Raw genomic sequence first — 10330 nt, 5'->3', positions numbered from 1 at the left:
ATATATACATTTACTCAAAATGAGTCAAAGACCTAAGTGCAAATGCTAAAACTATAAAACTGTCAGAAGAGAATAAAGGTATAAGTTTATGACCTTGAATTAGGCAAGTTTCTTAGATAGGGCACCAAAAACATAAGCAACCAAAAACAAATAAATTGAACTTTATCAAAATTAAAAACTTTTGCGCTTCAAAAGACATGCTTATTAAAGTGAAATACAACCCATAGAATGGGGGAAAATATTTGCAATTCAAGTATTGATAAGGACCTAGTATTCAGAATATATAAAGAACTCTTACAACTCAACAGTAAAAAGATAACAATTTTAAAAGAGGACGAATGTCTGTGTCCTCACAAAATTCATATGTTGAAACCTCATCCCCAGTGTGATGATATTAAGGGCTGGGACATTTGGGAAGTAATGAGAGCCCTCACTAAGGAGATTAGTGCCCTTATATAGGCCTCAGAGAGCACTCTCGCCCTTCCCACCTTATTAGCCAGGAAGTGGACCCTCACCAGATACCAAATATATCAGACCTTGATCTCGGACTTCCCAACCTTCAGAACTATAAGAAATGCATTTCTATTGTTTATAAGTCACCTGGTCTTTGATATTTTTGTTATACCAGCTCAAATAGACTAGGACAATGAGCAAAGAATTTGAATAGACATTTCTCCAGAGAAGACGTACAAATGACCAATTTCTTGTCTTTCAGTCACTCAGTTGTGTCCGACTCTTTGCGACCCCATGGACTGCAGCATGCCAAGCTTCCCTGCCCATCACCACCTTCCAGAGTTTGCTCAAACTCATGTTCATTGAGTCGGTGACACCATCCAACCATCTTATCCTCTGTCATCCCCTTCTCCTACCTTCAATTTTTCCCAGCATCAGGGTCTCTTCCAATGAGTTAGTTCTTTGCTTCAGATGGCCAAAATATTGCAGTTTCAGCTTCAGGACCAGTCCTTCCAATGAATATTCAGGACTGGTTTCCTTTAGGATTGACTGGTTGGATCTCCTTGCAGTCCGAGGACTCTCAAGAGTCTTCTCCAACACCATAGTTCAAAAGCATCAATCCTTTGGCACTCAGCCTTCATTATGGTCCAACTCTCACATCCATACATGACTACTGGAAAAACCATAGCTTTGACTATACACACCTTTGTTGGCAAAGTAATGTCTCTGCTTTTTAATATGCTGTCTAGGTTGGTAATAGCTTTTCTTCCAAGGAGCAAGCGTCTTTGAATTTCATGTCTGCAGTCACCATCTGCAGTGATTTTGGAGCCTAAGAAAATAAAATCTGTCACTGTTTCCATTGTTTCCCCATCTATTTGCCATGGAGTGATGGAACCAGATGCCATGATCCTAGTTTTTTGAATGTTGAGTTTTAAGCCAGCTTTTTCACTCTTCTTTCACCTTCATCAAGAAGCTCTTTAGTTCCGCTTTGCTTTCTGCCATAAGGGTGGTGTCATCTGCCAATAAGTATGGAAAAAGATGCTCAACGTCACTAGCCATTAGGAAAATGCAATTCAAAACCACAGTGAAATGCCACTTCACACCCACTAGATGGCTATAACTCAAAAAAGCAGAAATCACCCAGGTGGTGGGAAGGCTGTAGAGAAATTACAACCCTCCAATAGTGCTGCTGGGAATGTAAAATGATGCAGCTGCTATGGAAAACAACTTAGCAGTTCCTCAAAAATTAAACCCAGAAATATTACCTGACTTAGCAGTTCTACTCCTGGGTATATACCTAAGAGAATTGAAAAGATAACGTTCATACAAAGACTTGTACAGGGTGTTTATAGCAACATTATTCAAAATAGGCAAAAAATAGACACAACTCAAATGTTCATCAACTTATTAATAGATAAGTGGTGGTATATCCATAGAATAAAATACTATTCAGCCATAAAAAGTAATGGCATAGCCTATGGCTGATTCATGTCAATGTATGGCAGAAACCAAGACAACATTATAAAGAAATCATCCCTCAATTAAAAATAAAATTTTTTTGAAGCAACGGCATATCAATACATGCTACAATATAGATGAACCTCAAAGACATGCTAAGTGAAAGAGACCAGTGCCACAACTACAGAGCCTATGCACTCTACAGCCCATGCTCTGCAACTAGAGAGAGGTCCACATGCCACAGTGAAGATCCCATATGCTGAAACCAAGACCCAACACAGCCAAAAATAAATACTTTTTTAAAGTTAAAAAAAAATTTAAATCGCACATAGAAACTACAAAAACTGACCAAGTACTAGGTCACAAAGTAATAGACAACAGATTTCAAAGAATTGGTGTCACACAGATCTCATTTGTTGTATTTAAAACCTCCTGATGTTTGGAAATGGAAAACTCTAAACTCCCAATGAACCCACTGTTGGGCTGCACCTGCAGGCCTAGTAAGCCTTGTAGCCTAGCCTCAAGACCAAAGAGCCGAGAGACAGTAACAGATATTAATGGTTTATTGGACAGAGGTTCTTACACATCTAAACCAAAAGGTTCTGGAGATCTGCCCCACTGTGTACAGCAGACAGCAGACAAGACATGGCAGCAATCTTCGATACTTGGGGGTGAAGGGAATTGAAGTCAGGTTGATTCATCAGTTACCAGGGAAACCAGCAGCCAGGGCAGGGGGCAAGCACATAGTTATTAATTAAGCCCTATAATTAAGATGATTGTATATTCATGTGAATGAAGCAGAGCCTGGTTAGCAGAGGTTGTACAGAGAACAAGAGAACAGCCATCTTGAGTGGCCTGACCATACACCCACAGTGATCTGCTCATTGTTCCACTGAAGTATTCACCTTTCAGGTTGCCTCCCCAGGTCTCCAGGATTCCTTGCCACTTCCTCAGCAACCATAACTGTATAATAGGACTGCTCTTTAAACTCCACTCCCCACTATGGCCACAGTTGATTGGACTAGAGGTAGAGCCCTAATTCAAAATGAGCCAATCAGATTCTCCAAGGAATCTGGGCTTGGGTCACCAGTCTTCATTAGCTTGAAGAGAGATGCCCACCTCTTCTATAAGCCCTGGGGAGCAGAGAAAGCTGAGCTGCAAAGAAAGTAGGGGTTCCTACAGAGAGGAACACAGTAAGAGGGAGAGATTGAAAAACAGACTGATTAGAGAGAGGAACTTAAAAAGAAACAGACAGTATTTATAGAGCATATAGAGCAAGACTGAGTTAAATTGAGATTGATGAAATAAAATTCATATTTTATGGCAAAAAAATTAAGCAAATTTTTTTATCTGTCTGTTTGGGCCTCTTCTCTCCCTTTTAGTGTGTACTGTACATCAGCATTAACCAGAACTCCTAATGTGATAATATTCCCTTTTCTTTTTTTTTTTTTTCTGCTGTGCGACATGTAGGATCTTAGTTCCCTGACCAGGGATTGAACCTGTGCCCCCTGCAGTGGGAGTGTGGAGTCTTAACCACTGGACCACCAGGGAAGTCCCTTGATCATTAATCTTTAGTGAGAAAGCATTAGCTGGTCAAATATTTTGTCCCTCAATGTCAAGGGGATTTCTTACCTGCCCTGGGTCTATCATGTCTGTCCATGTCATGTCTTCATATCTCTGTTTTATCTTTCCTTTTAGGGGGTTGTACTGGTAGGATGTCTGGCAAACATTAATGGTCAATTCCAAGTTTTCCAATGCAATTTATGCCTATTTTATCTTGCTTGTGCATTGTGGCATGCTCAATAATTTATACAGAACTATAGATGTGATCAAAATTGACAGAGTAACAATGTCATTAGTAAAGATTTAAGCCAAGATTCTCCTAAACCAAAACATTTTCACAGTATTTTTCCTAAACTAGGAAGAGAATCATTCAAAGCGGAAAATTGATTCTTCATGTGTCATAAGATGAGTTAAATATCTCAGTCACACAGTCATACCATTGGAAAATTGATAGAACTCAGTATGCTCAGATTAAAGGCAGAGTGCAGGGGTTGTTTCCAAGACTACCCATAGGTGACCTTGAGCCAAGGGAAAGTGATTGTGCATCTTTCTAACTAACCTGGGGAGAATCAAGGCCATAAACTTGTTCAATAAATACACTGAATCCTGTTAGGAGCTACCCAATATTTAATATCTAGTGAAAACTATTGCTTATGACAAGGTTCAGAACAGTTGTTATTAACTGGCTAAGAGGGTCCCACTTCATCATACTGGCAGTAAAATTAGCTTGCATGGTACTGGAGTTTTTTCCTTCTAACAGAAAATTGCTAGGGGCCATTTATTTAGAGCCTTAGAGAAGAGAAATACACCAAGGTAACCTAGGAGTACTGGACAGAGGTAACTAGCCACAAACCCAGAAACTGCATTGAGTTTTGAAACTTGCAAATAATTGAGGCCAAGGAAAAAAATATATTTGGTTCACAAGTAAAATATGAGAAATTATCTAAGTAATTAGTATACTAAGTAATTACTAATTACTAGGACCACAGCCTTGTCTAACTCAATGAAACTAAGCCATGCCCACAGGGCAACCCAAGACAGGCGGGTCATGGTGGAGAGGTCTGACAGAATGTGGTCCACTGGAGAAGGGAATGGCAAACCACTTCAGTATTCTTGCCTTGAGAACCCCATGAACAGTATGAAAAGGCAAAATGATAGGATACTGAAAGAGGAACTCCCCAGGTCAGTAGGTGCCCAACATGCTACTGGAGATCAGTGGAGAAATAACTCCAGAAAAAATGAAGGGATGGAGCCAAAGCAAAAACAATACCCAGCTGTGGATGTGACTGGTGATAGAAGCAAGGTCCGATGCTGTAAAGAGCAATATTGCATAGGAACCTGGAATGTTAGGTCCATGAATCAAGGCAAATTGGAAGTGGTCAAACAGGAGATGGCAAGAGTGAACGTCAACATTCTAGGAATCAGCAAACTAAAATGGACTGGAATGGGTGAATTTAATTCAGATGACCATTACATCTACTACTGCGGGCAGGAATCCCTCAGAAGAAATGAAGTAGCCATCATGGTCAACAAAAGAGTCTGAAATGCAGTACTTGGATGCAGTCTCAAAAACGACAGAATGATCTCTGTTCATTTCCAAGGCAAACCATTCAATATCACAGTAATCCAAGTCTATGCCCCAACCAGTAATGCTGAAGAAGCTGAAGTTGAACGGTTCTATGAAGACCTACAAGACCTTTTAGAACTAACACCCAAAACAGATGTCCTTTTCATTATAAGGGACTGGAATGCAAAAGTAGGAAGTCAAGAAAAACCTGGAGTAACAGGCAAATTTGACCTTGGAATGCAGAATGAAGCAGGGCAAAGACTAATAGAGTTTTGCCAAGAAAATGCACTGGTCATAGCAAACACCCTCTTCCAACAACACAAGAGAACACTCTACACATGGACATCACCAGATGGTCAACACCGAAATCAGATTGATTATATTCTCTGCAGCAAAAGATGGAGAAGCTCTATACAGTCAACAAAAACAAGAATAGGAGCTAACTGTGGCTCAGATCATGAACTCCGTATTACCAAATTCAGACTTAAATTGAAGAAAGTAGGGAAAACCACTAGACCACTCAGGTATGACCTAAATCAAATCCCTTATGATTATACAGTGGAAGTGAGAAATAGATTTAAGGGCCTAGATCTGATAGAGTGCCTGATGAACTATGGATGGAGATTTGTGACATTGTACAGGAGACAGGAATCAAGACCATCCCCATGGAAAAGAAATGCAAAAAAGCAAAATGGCTGTCTGAGGAGGCCTTACAAATAGCTGTGAAAAGAAGAGAGGCGAAAAACAAAGGAGAAAAAGAAAGATATAAGCATCTGAATGCAGAGTTCCAAAGAATAGCAAGAAGAGATAAGAAAGCCTTTTTCAGCGATCAATGCAAAGAAATAGAGGAAAAGAACAGAATGGGAAAGACTAGAGATCTCTTCAAGAAAATTAGAGATACCAAGGGAACATTTCATGCCAAGATGGGCTCAATAAAGGACAGAAATGGTAGGGACCTAACAGAAGCAGAAGATATTAAGAAGAGGTGGCAAGAATACACAGAAGAACTGTACAAAAAAGATCTTCACGACCCAGATAATCATGATGGTGTGGTCAATCACTCATCTAGAGCCAGATATCCTGGAATGTGAAGTCAAGTGGGCCTTAGAAAGCATCACTACGAACAAAGCTAGTGGAGGTGATGGAATTCCAGTTGAGCTATTTCAAATCCTGAAAGACGATGCTGTGAAAGTGCTGCACTCAATATGCCAGCAAATTTGGAAAGCTCAGCAGTGGCTACAGGACTGGAAAAGGTCACTTTTCATTCCAATCCCAAAGAAAGGCAATGCCAAAGAATGCTCAAACTACCACACAATTGTGCTCATCTCACATGCTAGTAAAGTAATGCTCAAAATTCTGCAAGCCAGGCTTCAGCAATACGTGAACCGTGAACTCCCTGATGTTCAAGCTGGTTTTAGAAAAGGCAGAGGAACCAGAGATCAAATTGCCAACATCCGCTGGATCATGGAAAAAGCAAGAGAGTTCCAGAAAAACATCTATTTCTGCTTTATTGACTATGCCAAAGCTTTCGACTGTGTGGATCACAATAAACTGTGAAAAATTCTTAAAGAGATGGGAATACCAGACCACCTGACCTGCCTCTTGAGAAATCTGTATGCAGATCAGGAAGCAAAAGTTAGAACTGGACATGGAACAACAGACTGGTTTCAAATAGGAAAAGGAGTACATCAAGGCTGTATATTGTCACCCTGCTTATTTAACTTATATGCAGAGTACATCATGAGAAACGCTGGACTGGAAGAAACACAAGCTGGAATCAAGATTGCTGGGAGAAATATCAATAACCTCAGATATGCAGATGACACCACCCTTATGGCAGAAAGTGAAGAGGAACTAAAAAGCCTCTTGATAAAAGTGAAAGTGGAGAGTGAAAAAGTTGACTTAAAGCTCAACATTCAGAAAACGAAGATCATGGCATCTGGTCCCATCACTTCATGGGAAATAGATGGAGAAACAGTAGAAACAGTGTCAGACTTTATATTTGGGGGCTCCAAAATCACTGCAGATGGTGATTGCAGCCATGAAATTAAAAGACGCTTACTCCTTGGAAGAAAAGTTATGACCAACCTAGATAGCATATTCAAAAGCAGAGACATTACTTTGCCAACAAAGGTCCATCTAGTCAAGGCTATGGTTTTTCCTGTGGTCATGTATGGATGTGAGAATTGGACTGTGAAGAACGCTGAGTGCCGAAGAATTGATGCTTTTGAACTGTGGTGTTGAAGAAGACTCTTGAGAGTCCCTTGGACTGCAAGGAGATCTAACCAATCCATTCTGAAGGAGATCAGCCGGGGGATTTCTCTGGAAGGAATGATGCTAAAGCTGAAACTCCAGTACTTTGGCCACCTCATGCGAAGAGTTGACTCATTGGAAAAGACTCTGATGCTGGGAGGGATTGGGGGCAGGAGGAGAAGGGGACGACAAAGGATGAGATGGCTGGATGGCATCACCGACTCGATGGACGTGAGTCTGAGTGAACTCCGGGAGTTGGCGATGGACAAGGAGGACTGGCATGCTGCGATTCATGAGGTCGCAAAGAGTCGGACATGACTGAGCGACTGAACTCAACTAATTAGTATACAGACTTGGTCCAGCATCTTGAGTCAGCTGTCTACTTCAGATGTCATCTTCTTCTTGTCCTGGTCTGGTAGTATTAATCCTAGTCAAAGTTGGGTATCAGAAATAGGAGTTGCAGTTCATTCAGAAGAATGAAAGTGGCTGTAAAGAATCCTTTATCTGATGTCTTTTCCAGTATACATAATGTACTGGTTGTAAGTCATGGCACTTATCTTCATTCAAAGATACATAACTGTGATAAGCTTCAGAACCAAACTTTACAATAATATAGCAACAACGAGCCATCTGAGAAGTGTCTTTAGCAGTAAATACAGACCTCAATTAACAAAACTAGAATTAAATATCCACTGAAACATGTATTTTTCTCTCTAAAATACCCTCATTTCTACCAAATATGGCCAAATTAAGACTAATTTGTGAAATAAATCTGCTTTTCACAAATTTGGCCTGATTATCTACATAAGTGTAACTAATCACATGGGCCTCCCAAGTGGCACTAGTGGTAAAGAACTTGTCTGTCAGTGCAGGAGATGTAGAGGACTTGGATTTGATCCCTGGGTTAGGAAGATCCCCTGGAGGAGAGCACAGCTACCCACTCCAGTATTCTTATCTAGAGAATCTCATGGACAAAGGAGCCTGGTGGGCGGCAGCCCATAGCGTCACAAAGAATCAAACACGACTGAAGTGACTCAGCACACACCAGTGCTACTGATCTCATAGGCTGTTTTTAAGTTGGCTGTGCTGGAACTTTTCATAAGGAATCTCAGATTAAGCTTTTAAAAGGCCTCTCAAAGGCAAGAAAGCCATGCCAAGGCCTTGTCACATATTCTGCCCGTGGTATCTATAGATTTGGATGAATTCCTCTCATTTCCCCCCAAGTACCTTAAGACTTCTGTACCTGTTAGGAGGTAGCCTTCCTTACTTGGGCTTCCCTCATAGCTCAGTTGGTAAAGAATCCACCTGCAATGCAGGAGACCCCAGATCAACTCCTGGATCGGGAAGATCCGCTGGAGAAGGGATAGGCTACCAACCCCAGTATTCTTGGACTTCCCTTGTGGCTCAGCTGGTAAAGAATCCACCTGCAATGTGGGATACCTGGGTTCGATCCCTGAGTTGGGAAGATCCCCTGGAGAAGGGAAAGGCTACCCACTCCAGTATTCTGGCCTAGAGAAGTCCATGGACTGTATAGTCCAGGGGGTCGCAAAGAATCAGACACAACTGAGCCACTTTCACTTTCCTTATTTGCCTGATAAAGTTACTGGCAAACTAAGAAATTACAGTTTCTGGAGGGATCAGGTAGAGAGAAAAGATAGATGCCTCATTTCCATTTATAAAGGTATAATTTTACCAAATTGCCATAAGTCATAATTAACTGGAGGGGAAAACCAAAAAGTAATGGCCTAGATTCTGAAGGCTTTGCAGTCCCTGGTCCTGGCCCTTCCAGTTGTCTGCTGGCATCCCTGTTACTTCCAACCAAAAGCCTTCCAATGTGCAGGCCCAGCACTACTCCTTGGCTCTAGCTGATATCCCTCTGCCGGAAATTCCTCCTGTCCTGCACTTCCTCCAACTTGTCTAAGTTCTCTCAGTCTTTCAAGCCTCTGTTCTTATCCTGACATCTTGGTGACATTTTTCTCTACCAGTCTAGCTGCTGGAACTCTCCAAACTGTAGCAAGTTTTCTGCCTGCAGCTTCTTTGGTTGGGAGCAGAAACTGTCTGATCAGCCCCTCTGTCTTCCTGTCTGTGCCCTTCCTCCCTGCCATCTGGCATCTGTCTTTCTTACAGTTCACTCTCAGTAACTGAGTTATCCGCCAGGGTCCAGTAGGCTGAGCCCAAAACCCCGGGGCTTTTCTGAAATGAACGTTTTGTCCGTCCAGTCTGCAGAGTCTCCGCAGGGGAAGGGAACACCCAGTGAATCATCCGCTGTTTGTTAAAGCAAAGGCATCTTGGGAACTGTGCTCTTTAGCCTCAGTGAATAGCATGGAAAGGACTTTAGAGATGGTTTAGAGTCAGTCTAGACAAATGCTCCATTTAATTTTTTTCCTATTTACTTATAATTTAGATATTAGTTTTAGGTGTACAACCAACCCATTTATTTATTGATTTATTTATTTTGGCTGTGTAGAGTAGCATGTGGGTTCCTTGACCAGGGATCGAACCCATACTCCCTGTGGTGGAAGCAGAGTCTTAACCACTCACTAGACCACCAGGGAAGTCCTCCAACCCCTTCATTTACAGGTAAGGAAAATGACTTAACCAAAGTCAGATAGCTAGCAAGGAGCCTATCTGCCTTCAGAAGCAAAATGCTTAAAAAGTAGATGTCATGAGCTCAACTCAACAGTGTTCCTTGTCTGAAGGAGAGGTATCTGCCTTCCCCTCCCAACCGCCACCTTCCTGGTTTTGCCCACAGTTTCTGCTTGTGGCCCTTGCTCCTGACAAACCACACCTTCAGCATGCCAGGTCCTATCACTCAGACCTCAAAGTAGACGTCACCTCCTCTAAGAAGCCTCCTCTGGCCACCACCCCCTCCAAAGCTGGTGCCACTGTGTGTGGGTTTTCTTTTTCTTTTTGGCTGCATTGAGTCTTAGTTGCAGCATGTGGGATTCTCTAGTTGTGGTAAGCAGACTTAGTTGGCCTGTGGCATGTGGGATCTCAGTTCCCAGGCCAGGGATCAAACCCCACGTCCCCTGCATT

Source organism: Oryx dammah, unplaced genomic scaffold, assembly GCF_014754425.2.
Source record: "Oryx dammah isolate SB20612 unplaced genomic scaffold, SCBI_Odam_1.1 HiC_scaffold_26, whole genome shotgun sequence".
NCBI classification, from domain to species: domain Eukaryota; kingdom Metazoa; phylum Chordata; class Mammalia; order Artiodactyla; family Bovidae; genus Oryx; species Oryx dammah.
This window is presented reverse-complemented; position numbering follows the sequence as displayed.